This window comes from Anolis carolinensis, chromosome 2, assembly GCF_035594765.1.
Source record: "Anolis carolinensis isolate JA03-04 chromosome 2, rAnoCar3.1.pri, whole genome shotgun sequence".
Classification (NCBI taxonomy): domain Eukaryota; kingdom Metazoa; phylum Chordata; class Lepidosauria; order Squamata; family Dactyloidae; genus Anolis; species Anolis carolinensis.
Window position 1 is genome coordinate 127,812,852 of NC_085842.1, and position 13,022 is coordinate 127,825,873.

Here is a 13,022-nt window from a genome sequence, read left to right on the forward strand (position 1 = left end):
AAATGGTGACCATGCAGCCAGGCTATTTACAACACAAAGGCTTTGCCTTCAGGCAATCTTCAAGCCTCAGCCAGAACAAAAGAAGCAGGAAATGCCTTCTCAATGTGTGTGAGCTCTCTTTACTATAGAGCTCAGAAACTTCTCTCCAAACAAAGAGTCAAAACAAAATATTACCTCTTAAAATTGCTCTTTTAAAAATATATCCCCTTTTTGTGTCTGAGCCCATAACCTAATAGGAATATATTTTCATAACCTGTTAAGATTATGATTCCAATATGGTTAAACATTCATGCAGAGCAGTAAAAACGCAGAAGACTAGGGGTTTATGTGAGCAGAGGTAAAAAGAAATTAAACAGTAAGACAAAATATCCAGCCTCCCTTTCCCTTTTAAAAGTCATGCGCATAAAATAAGCATCAGAGACATCAAATAAAATAGCAAAAATATGTTTACTCACAATCTTGTATGATGATGGTCATACAGGCAAAAACATCTTAGTTTCAAAGAAAAACAGTTCAGGAAACTACATATCTCTTAACATACAGGAACATCAGCATGGCATGGTCAGGAGCATGTCAGGAGCATATTGGCATGTCAATATTTTGGGAGTGACTTAGCATATGGAGAGGTTACAAGGACTGCTGATAATTTCTAAACTTACATAATCAGCTCACAATTCTGCTGCTCTGGTTTTGCAATCCAATTCAGATCCCTGGTTTGTATATTGGCGTCTAGTCAGTCCCTTCCATGTGATGACTCCATTTTATTTTCTGCTTCCTCCAGTAGTGAGTTAATATTCAGTCATAGGAAAAAATTCATTAACTTGATGACAGTGCTTTAGCAATATCCCTTTACTTTGAACTTTCCCTAGAAGTACAGTAGAGTCTCACTAATCCAAGCCTCGCTTATCCAAGCCTCTGGATAATCCAAGCCATTTTTGTAGTCAATGTTTTCAATATATCATGATATTTTGGTGCTAAATTCGTAAATACAGTAATTACAACATAACATTACTGCGCATTGAACTACTTTTTCTGTCAAATTTGTTGTATAACATGAAGTTTTGGTGCTTAATTTGTAAAATCATAACCAAATTTGATGTTTAATAGGCTTTTCCTTAATCCCTCCTTGTTATCCAAGATATTCGCTTACCCAAGCTTCTGCCGGCCCGTTTAGCTTGGATAAGTGAGACTCTACTGTATTGGTTGTGCTCAACAGGTTTGCAGTTCACAGGACTGGCTAACTGCATTGTGATATCATGAAAGTGCTTCATTGAACTTTAGATTTATAGAGCATCCAAGCAGCCCATTATATTTCAATTTGGCCTCTTACTCATCTGTGAATATTCATATATTCTCTATGTGCACAGGACATTCATTCCCCTGAGATCTACTATGAATTAGCATTAAACCTTGATCCCATGTGCCTACACAGAGTCCAATATGAATGATGTAGTGATTTAAAATACAAACCACATCCGCTTGGGTTATGCTCTTGGATTTTGTGTGGATATAAGAAGCCACAAACAACAGTGAGCTCTATTGAAATGAAGGACTTCTGGCCCAAGAATAACACAGTAGTCACACTGGAGGACCTAGGAAATGCCCAAATAGGAAATACTTTTGGGCATGGATAAAAGAAATTGCTGGTACCAATTCCATGGATATGGGATTACACTGTATACAGAAAATTGAAGGCAGGATCTCACAATTTAAGAAGGTAGAACTTAAACCCAGAGGTTGTGTTTGGAGATGTTGGACCTCAGCTCCCATCATTCTTCAATGTTGTCTATGTTTGCTAGGGTAGACAGATGGGAGCTGCAGTTCAGGAATATCTTGAAGGCTACATATTATTTGTTAGAGTGCATGCAGTGGTTAGAGATCTTGATTTAAGGAACAAACATACCAATGGCTTGGAAAAAGTAACTAAGCTTTATTGTAAGAACTCCCTTCTCAGATAAGAAAGTTACTCAGTGTGCTGATTTAACCAAGCTACATCTTAGAAGCTTGAGAGAGGACTCAAGAGAAGAAGAAGAGGTGGAGAAAACTTCCGTTTGCATCATAGAAGAGTCAGTATAGGTAGACATAGAGGGAAGATGCTTCAGGTCACTAAAACTATCTAACCCTATTACTATTGCCCTCTCTGAGTCATTCTTCACTCTTCATTGCTAAGCATTGTTGCATTTCTATCATTCCTCAGCCCTGGCTTTGCTTTTGGTAAAAGAAAAGGATGGGACCTCAGAAATACAATAGAAAGTGGAAACATGAAGTCAAACTTGGCTATGCAAATGGAGAGCAGGCAACTGTTTCCTTGAGAACAGTCATACTTTCTCCACTTCCCTGGAAGTTAGTGAGAATAAGTATTTGCCACTTTGGAAATGTACCTCTTCCACATTCCATTACTATGACCAAACACTTAACACAAATATTTAAACTATTTTTATCAGTACCATGATATTTACGGGAGGTATTGCTTTTCTGACACATAGCACAAGCCTTAACCTCCTGACACATATCTTTAGCATCAGGGTTTCTTTACCCTGAAGAAACTATAGCAAAGGGCAGGGTGTGGTAGATTGTCAAATAATACCCTAGAAATTCCAGTTTGTCCAGTGTCTACTGGAGTAAATTCCACTGTATCTCTTCTGACTTTGCAAGTACAGTGGTCACTTTGGGTGTTTTTTCTCCCTCAGAGTTTTGCTACAAGTCACTTGGGATTTTGGTGCCTAAGTGGAGTGCTTCCTGTTCTGATTCAATTAACTGGAGACTCTTTCTGCATTTTATGTGTTAGATACAGCAATGGGGAACTGGGAAAATTCACGCACACAAGATGGCCAGAGAAGAATCTAATCAATTTCTGTAAGTAATGTTACTTTTCTTTCTATCTTACTAAAATATATTAAATAAGAGAAACATATTTACTTTCATTGTTTTTGGTTAAGATGCCTAATTCCTTCATCCATCTTCTATATGGTGCAATGGGAAATTGCACCTAATGTTCAGTAAGTTGTCTTGTAGAGCTATGATATGTTTTATTCTGGCTGCTGGTTTTTATTAATGACCTGGGAGATGGCTTATTAATGGCCTGGAATATGGCTTGTTAATGAGCCAGAATGACTGGATGATGTTTTTCTCAGCTGGTGGTAAATGGTTGAGAGTTATCTGAAAATCTTTCCAGTCCTAGACAGCAGAGCTTTAAGAAAATTACTGACTGAGTGGTAGCAGCGGAGAGGCAGAGGTGATGGGGTGTGTATAAACAGTAGCTTATCCATTGAATCACTGCAGTACTGTTTGTGCTAAGAGAAAGTGTTAGAAAGGATGTATTCATTTTCCCCATTCTGCACACACCAATGCTTCCCCCCCTCATAGGGAACATGAAATCTCTTCATCTTTATCTCAACTGGCAACCTAGTTCTCTAGGACCTGCCCTTGCCAGCAAAAATATCACAGCATTCAGACAGGCTGTTACCGGAAGCATCTGCTTCTGTCACCACCCAATAGAGAAAGTGCATTGTCCCTTGTGAGCATGGAAAGCTATCTGACATCAGCACTCAGTTCTCATATCCAGTTGATCCCTTCACTCTTTCAACTCTGTGCAAGGTTTGTGATTGCTTCAGAACATGTCCTGGTGACAAGAAGTGTGAAAACCTCTATTTCTGGCTCCCTGATGATCTTGTTGAGATTGAAAAACCACCTGCTAACATTTCTGAACATTTAATCCATGAGGCACACACACATACTTACAGAAAAAATCTGCCTCTTCTTAGGAATTGTATTCTTTTCATTTCTCTGTGTGTTCCATACAGTTCAGAACAGACATGTTTCCTGTCTTCCTTGTACAGGATTCTGTAAGACGATCTCTTGAAGTCTTTCTTTCCCCTCCCTATAGTTAAGAACATTTGACATCTTGGCCACAGTCTGGTGCTGCTTGGCTTGGTGTGGCCTGGTTTTAATCTGTGAAATGCTGGAAGGTATGTTGATCCGATTAGGCTTCTAGCAAGTGGTGAAGGCTTTTAGCTACTGGTCATCACTTGGCAGCAAACTACATTGTATCCTTTCTATGTTCAGAGGCAATATGTCCCAGTATGATACTACTGGGGAGCCATTGGAACATATGGCTGGTGACCTCATCTCCTCATTGAAGGCTTCCAAGACTTCCACCATTTGGGCTACTAAGTTAGTCAACCTCAGAAGGACAAATGCTTGACCTTCAACTCCAGTCAGCCCTACCCACTGGCCAATGGCAAGAGATTGCAGGAGTTGTACGTCAAAATATCTGAGGGAAAAAGGTCCTCACTCCAACTGGAGTACCTTGTTTTTATTTATGCTTTCATTTTTGCTCACATCCCTCACTCAAGGTTGCCCAAGCCTTGGCATTTAACAAGAAGAAGCAATAAAGAACTTGGACTTGAATCTTAATTCTGACCTTACTGATTGTGCAGCAGGATGCAATTTGTTAAAATATAAATTAGCTCTCACTGTGTAAATTTCACCACTTTCTAATCTTTCTCTCTAATTTCTATATTGATTTGAATTAATTGCTATTCAAGGAGTCACAAGCTCTTCCCTACGACCTTCTAATGACTTGCACTGATGCTCTCTACCACTTGATTTGAATTTTAACCATGAGCTGTTTTTCAGCTTCAACTGTAGTTTAAAAGAGAGGTTCCATTATCAAAAAGAGTGCAATTCAACTCTTCATTTTATATAACTGAAGAATACAGCATTGTTTGTAATTTTTTTAATCATCCAAAACTAGTCAGTTGGGGGAGTTCTCTTAACTGTAATATGACTGGTTACAAATATTATAATATAGTTAATCACAGAGGGTGCTTTATTTCCTCTATGGACCTTGATGTTTAACCCACAGTCTACCACAAAAGAAATGGATTTAAGACATCATCAGTCTCGTTTTTGGTGGCATGCGCTGGATCTTTTATAGTTTTACAACGGAGCCTGCCAGCTCCCATCAGACGATGTTGAACTATTTCCAGTGGGGCTCTGTTGTAAACTATAGAAAATCCTGCACATGCCACCACCGCAGCAATATGGGAGGCCTCGAAGGGAGGCCTTCGAGACAATGGAAGAAGCCAGGCAGCCGACGCTTCCCCTCATGGGATGTGGTGACCATCAAGTCAGGTGATGCTGGATGTGGAGCGACAAATTTCTCACACCCCACACTGGGCATTGATGGATTTGCCATGTGTGGCGATTCCTGCAGCCCATGTGAAGAGGTCCTTAGGCCCCATCTGCATTGACACAACAATGCAACTGCAAGACAACCCGGAACCACTTCAGACAGTGTTCACAGCAGCTTGCATTTAATGGTATACAGTGCTTTAAAAAAATTCACAGGAAAGTCTGAATTAAGCCAAATAATGTGCTGCAGCAGATGCTGCAAAAGGTGGAGCACATTGTAGACTCCCGCCCCTGCTGGAGCACAGTAAAGAATCCCAAACTGGGCTGCCGAAAAATGCCTCAAGGGCATGGCTGACTAGCAGGGGACTAATGGATCCTCTGGGAATAGTTATTGATTAACTCCACTCTAAACTGTCACTTTAACTTTATTTTTTCACCCCATTTGCTTCTGGAGTGTTTAATATGCATCTCTGCAGGAAATGGGGGGAAATGGCACAGCGATTAGAGGCCAGGTTCTGTGTTCAATGTAATCACCATTCTGGTTTCAAGCCAGTTCTAGACCTATCAATTTAATCACCTGCGCACTGAAACCAGTTCCTCCCAAACTGGTTTAAAGCTGTATTATAGTTTGTTTCAGTGTAGATGTGCTCTTAGTCTTCTTTGTAAATCACATGAAATAATTTTATTCAAGTACACCTCTTGTGTACAATTAATATGTTCATCATTAAGACAGTAATAAAATGGTATTAGAAAAGCTGGAGCATCTCACAAAGAATTGTTCTTTTCAGACTTGATGGCATGGAGATCAAAAATAGATCAAAAGTAGACTATGATAATGTTCATCCCTCTAGGTCAATGATGGGCAAGCTTTTGAGCTTGCTGTGTCAAAATTCACCAAAAAACCTAGCATGACTTGGGTTGAGAAAAAAACCATAATTTCGCAATATGTATAAATAACAAAAATATATAATTGTAATATATAACTGTATTTAATAAATCAAAAACTACTACCATTATTTCCATGTACAACAATCTATGGTACCTCTTGCAGTTTCCATGCTGATTTCTCTCTTTTCTAGTTTCAATGTAGTCATGAATAATGAATAATAATATAATAGTAATAATATGATAATATATTACAATAATAATAGAATGATATTATATATATACAGTAGAGTCTCACTTATCCAACATAAACAGGCTGGCAGAATGTTGGATAAGCGAATATCTTGGATAATAAGGAGGGATTAAGGAAAAGACTATTAAACATCAAATTAGGTTATGATTTTACAAACTAAGCACCCAAACATCATGTTATACAACAAATTTGACAGAAAAAGCAGTTTAATACGCAGTAATGCTATGTAGTAATTACTGTATTTACGAATTTAGCACCAAAATATCACGATGTATTTAAAACATTGACTACAAAATGCGTTGGATAATCCAGAACGTTGGATAAGCAAATGTTGGATAAGTGAGACTCTACTGTGTGTGTGTGTGTGTGTATATATATATATATAAATGTAATGTGCATAATTCCCATGGACTAAACAACAAAACCACTGGACCAAATTGCATCAAATTTGGCCACAAAAGACATAGTCATCTAATCAATCTGCATGCAGCAGCGTGTCAGCAAAAATGGCTAGGTGTATCAGTGCTGACACGCGTGTCATAGGTTGGCCATCACTGCTCTAGGTGGTGATATTTGGCAGTGCTATCCAAAAGCCTTTGCCAACATAGTCATTGGTGAGGGACAAAGGAAGCTGTGTTCCAAACACATGTAGAGGATCACAGTTTCCCCACCTTTACTGTACCGACTCTTTCCTAGGCCATTGGTCCCCAGTCTGATCCTAGAGCATCTTCTTTCATTACCACCACCACCAGTGCTTTGCTCAAAACCTGCCATTTCACCACCTACCCAACTTCCAAACATAGCACAGACAAGGGAGACAAATGAATATTCTGCTTGAATGTTTCCCTTTTTATTTTTAAATCCTGCTGGGTTATGATAAAACAATAGAATATAATTATCCTGTGCTCCAGTTAAATAGGGAGAAAAAAAACTTCTCATATTTCCTCAGGGCCTCTTATTATTGCTCATTTTCTGTACAAAGAAACAGAAACAGCTGCAAGACCTAAGGGCACAGAGCAAGTTTGCACGCTATGTTTTTTTCAGACTATATGGCTAAAGCAGGAATGTGGGGGGAATAGAAGAGTCCCCACGAGATGGTACATTTGTTTCTTTGCATGCCGCTCCCAGCACGCCTGTGGAAGGCAATTCCACAGACTATGTTCATATATTTTTGTGGCTTAGACTACTAGGAATGAAAGGGGGACCACTACTTCCATTTGCATGTCTGGAATTATATCAAGAATATTTCAGTAAACATTAGAAACCTCTGTTCAAAGTCACCCTGATGCCAATGTAGAGTGGGTTATCGCACTTAGCTTGTGCAGTAACCCACTATACATTGGCATCAGGATGACTTTGAATACACAAACTTATTTTTGGGATAGATCACATTGAACCAGAGCCGGTCCAACAATGAGGTGAATTAAGCGGTCGCTTCGAGCGCAAAACATATGGGAGTGCAGTCGAGACTGCTTTTTCTGTTGATTTCTTGTAAAACATGATGTTTTGGTGCTTAATTTGTAAAATGTAATGTAATTAATGTAATTTGATGTTTAATAGAATTTTCCTTTATCCCTCCTTATTATCCAACATTTTCGCTTATCCAACGCTTTTATTTTTCAGTGATTGGTTTTGGGGGGGGGGCACCAAAATTCTGTTCACCTACACTTGAAAAATACCTAGGGCCGGCTCTGCATTGAACCATAACACATCTGAACAGATATGTATGTCATGTAGGGCCACGCAGTTATACATCCATTTAAGGGTCTGAATCAGGACTTCTGTACTATCCAAAGTTCTTTCAATAAGTGTTCTTTTTTTGTAACACTGTATTTAATTCCTTTTCTGTTTTCAATCAATAATAACATTTGTTAAAATATTTTTGCACAAGGCAAATACATCAGAATTGAATCAGAACAATAGCATGACATTGCTACCATTCTGTGCATCTCCTGTGGTTTGGGTGGGGAAAGATAATGATCAGGAAGAAGGGGTTGAGCATTTCCATTTCATTTCCTTTCATTTGACAAAGTACCTGTGAGAAACATTCAATCTTTTTTTTTAATCTATAAAAATCCATTCTCAAATAACTGCTCTTCCCCTACCACCAAACTGCAGCTTATCACAGAAGCAAAAGAGGCTTAGGTTGCATCTACACTGTAGAATGAATACAGTTTGACACCACTTTAACAGCCATGGATCAATACTGTGGAATCATGGAAGCTGTATTTTGCAAGGCCTTTAGACCTCTCTACCAAATAGAGTTGGTGCCTCACCAAATTTCAACTCCCATGATTCTATAACATTGAGTCACAGCAGCTAAAGTGATGGCAAACTGCATTAATTCTGCAGTATATATGCACCCCTATAGTTTTAAAATTAGTTTATTTCATCAATGATCTTTCTTTGTTGTGTCTTGCTGTTCGGATATACTATTTTAGAGGGCGGGGGACTGTGTGTGCATGTGGGCCAAACTAGGAGATAATGGTTTCAGGTGGCCAGTGGTAAATAAGGATTTTGCAATGTAGGTGCTGAGATTTTAGTGCAAACAGAGGCTGCAATATATAAAGATTCCAAATATGCGATGGGGAGAAGCAATCTCGATTGCATAGCACTTTTGAAAACAGGGCTATTTCACCATGAGATGAGCCTCATATAATAGGGCTCTTAGTATTTCCAATTTCTTAAATTCAGGAATCAGTCACGGATGTTACGGATATTTTATAGTCCTCATATTGCAGAGGTAAAAAGTGAGAAATACTTCTGAGACTAACATTTATCTAGATGGTTTAATGTCATTCAAACGAGGCAGCATATTACTGCCAAGTTTTCTTTTTGCCTTTCTGCTGTGACCAGTGAAGAAGGAAAATGGATTTGGATTTGGTCCATGGTAAGCAGATATCAAGCATTTGCTTCAATTAAACAATACCAACATTATTGCACTTGCTGCAAGCATCCCTCACGCACTGTTTATTCTGGCTAAGAAATGTATGTCCTACAATAATTATTCATAACTTGGGATATTTTGATCCTTTCCCCTTCAGTGAAAAATAAAATAAAACTTTATCATTCCAGAAGACAAAATTCAAACAGGCCTAACTGCAAACAGGCTAAATGCAGAGTTTTCCACAGCAAGAGAAATAAATGAAGAAGCTTTCTATCATGGCAGAATTATTGTTCATCTAGCACTGTATTGTCTCCTCTCACTGACAGAACCTTTCCAAAGTTTCAGGCCAAGCCTCACTACCTGGGACATGAACACAGAACTTTCTGTCAAGACCTTGGCAAAACCTACACTGATCAATATAATCTAGTTCTAATGGCAGTGTAGATGAAGCTAGAGTTTCAGCTTGATATACAGAAACTACAGCATGCTTCCAAAAAAAAAGCATGGGTGTTTGGAATCCAACCAAAGCACACTTGTCTCTGACCATATCACACACTATATTTCCATCTAGTAAAGCTAGTAGAGATATTACTGAAATATGACTTATATTTCACTCATTATATAAATGGTATAGTAAAATTATGCCCTTATATAAAATGGCAAAATCAAAGTTTGCTTTTAGGGAATTCAGTTTTTATTTTATTTTATTTAATTCAAACTGTGAATGGTTGAATGAAGAATCCATGATATGGACACTCCCATTGGAAGTTCCATTGATATTGAATGTTATTTTTGTTTAAAGGATGCTATTTCTGTTTAAACATATTGATACTTATTGCCATTAAAATTGGACATTACTATTCTTAAAAATTAGCTGTTAAAGTGATATAACCTGCCAGGAGAATAAGGTGGTGTGGACCTTTTGATGTCTGTAATTAAAGATAGTCACAGATGAAAGTCTTCATGAATAGATTGGTTCTTAACCTTAAGACATTTCCAAGTCTTGAATTGATAAATGAAGTTTACTATAAGATGCTTGAGCCTTTAAAAATGAATTGTTGTATTACATTTTTAATCAAGCAAATCCAAGATTCCATTTTCTCAGTAAATGTTAGGGTAATTATCTTCAATAACATCTACTAAATTATCATTAATTTGAAACAGACACCATCATTTGCACCACAAATAAATGCTTCCCTTTGCAATATCTTTACAATGTTGTGAACTGCATAATTCTAAAGTTGGAGCATTCTAAAACCACAATGGGTAGTTGTGGTTTTAAATCTCTTAAAGGCAGTAGATCCCATCTTATTTTGAAAGCTAAGCAGGGTCAGTCCAGGTCAATACTTTGATGGGAGGCCACCAACCAATACCTAACTATATTTCAGCTATATTTCAGAGGAAGGAACTGGCAAAAAAATCTCTTGAGTTTTCCTTGCCTTTAAAAAAAACCTATGCAATTAATAGGGTTACCATAAACCAACATATACTTGAAGGCATTCACATTCAGAGAATCACAATGACTGATCCATTAAAACAGAGATCTTAATACAAAAGCTGCCTTCCTACATCTACTTATGCAAGAGTCTTTCAAATGTATATTTCTTCTACTTCTCATTCCCTGGTGAACTGTTATGTGGGTCGTGCTGTGGAGTCCTTGTTTATGTCTTTAAATTGCCATCTTTAAATTGCTTTCAGTATCTAGTGTGTGGGAGCAAGAAGCATTTCTCCCCTCAGATTCTTCTACATAACCTGCACATCGGGTTGCTGAATGGCTTAAAATACATTGTGATGCTCAGTTGATTTAAAACCAACTGAACTGTCAAGATGCTGTCTTTTTATGTAAATGGAGATACAAACACAGTTCCTGGCATGTTTGTTGTTGCTGCTGCTGTATTTGAATTTTGGTAAATTCTGACTAAATATGAACTGAAACATGACTTCTCGACCATGTTTGCTCAAAGATGAGCAAACTGTTTCTCTCACATTTATTTTTTTAACTTTAGGAAATTAGCTGAAGTTAAATTCTTTCACAACAAACTGTGTATACACATTGGAACAATGTGTTCAATATATTTTAAAAGAGTGTCAATGGCGTTCAGATCAGCAGTATAAATTGCAGTAGAATCAAACTGGTAATTATAGAAATACAGTATTACATAGGCAAGGATAATCTGGTTAAAATAGCCAGGGTTAAAATTGTTGCCGCTTGTTGGGCGGGCAATTTGTCAGAACACTGAAGCAGGAAAACCACAAGAGGCTTGTGGGAGCATCCAGGAAAACCCACTGTAAATCCAATCTGTTTGAATGATCATATGCTCCCAGACGAATCTGCCCAGGGTTCAGATAATTTTGTGGCAAGCCCTTCTTCAAAGGGTTCATAGAATATTGTGGTAGTGCAACCTAAAGGCACACATTAAGCATGAGAGGGAGGACCTTCTTGGCGGCTGCTCCCAAGTTCTCTCTTCATGGCATGCCAGGCTGGTGTGGCCCAAGTTGCCTTCTGTTGGGTTCCAGCAACAAACCAATTCTTACAGGAACATAATTTTTAACAAATATGTGATATGCAGTACTACCTATCTTGCTTCAGTTGATATGTTCAATTTCTTTCAAATTCATTGATGTTTTAACATTAAAGTAAATTTCAATGCATCCATTTTGTGTGTTTTTTATCCATACTTGTTTTTATCAATGTCCAAGAAAATCCTATGACAAGATTGCCACCAGTCAGAGCCAACTTGGAGGCACATCAACAACATGGAAGAAGTATACACTCTTGTCAGCTGATGAGATTTGTATAATAAGTAGCCATTTCATTTTCAGTGTTTCCTGGATAGTTTGAAATTACAGCAGCCATCTGTTATCAGGAAAGACTGTGTTTTGAAATGGAGTTTGGAGGGAGTCAGTTTAATATTGGTCTGAACGCATCTTGCCACACAACAACAATAGTTGAAAAACAAATGGCACCTTGTTCTTATAGCCACTAGGCTAAAGAACAAACTCTGCCACTTTAAATTAAGGCATTTATGTTGTAAGGAACAGCAGAGACAGGCTTCTGCAACTGACTGCCCAGGGACTCTCAATAGGGAAGTGGAGCATTTGGACTTCTGATCAGGCATGCCGGTGTCCTTAAAACAGACCCAGGCAAAAAGCCTAATGCAACACAGTGAATATCTCAAGCAAACAAATATACCCAAACAAATTGCAAGTGTAACAGTTGTGTGATTTATCTTGGACTAGTCTTGCGGGCTTTGCTTTCCTGTGTTTGCTTTGTTTCATATTTACATTTATTGTTATAACAGCTTCTGTCATCTGTGGTTTTTCGGTCCATCAATACCACCCTTTGTTTCTTGACCACCTTGAGGGTTGCCAAGAAAGAGCAAGGAAAGGCTCTCACGTTAAATCATTTTCTGTGTGACATCTGCCAATGCTTTCCCATAACCATTAGTAAACAACCTGCAAACATAAGCCTTCTTTGCTGCTTGGCTAACAGCTAGAAGAGCCTAGATCTGAGGACAAGGTGCTATTTTGAAAACAATTAGGCAGCAAGAGACACTTGTTGAACACATCACACTCTCTACCTTTGCCTATCAGTGTTACCCTTTCCCGGGCTAACCTCCACGATCCTGAGCAAAGGGCATCTATCCAATTCCCTCTTATGTCCTCTTTTTGTTGGATTGATTTTGTTGTCTTTATGAGTCATATTTTCCCCCCAAAGAGGCCAAGGTAAAGTGTTCCTTGCTCCTCACCCTGTGAAGGAGGCCAGGCGGAAAGTAACCAGGTTATCTCACCAGGGCTTTAAAGCAGGCAGCCCCACATTTCTGCTGTCTATCAAATTCTGGGAAATGTAGTTTAGGGCAG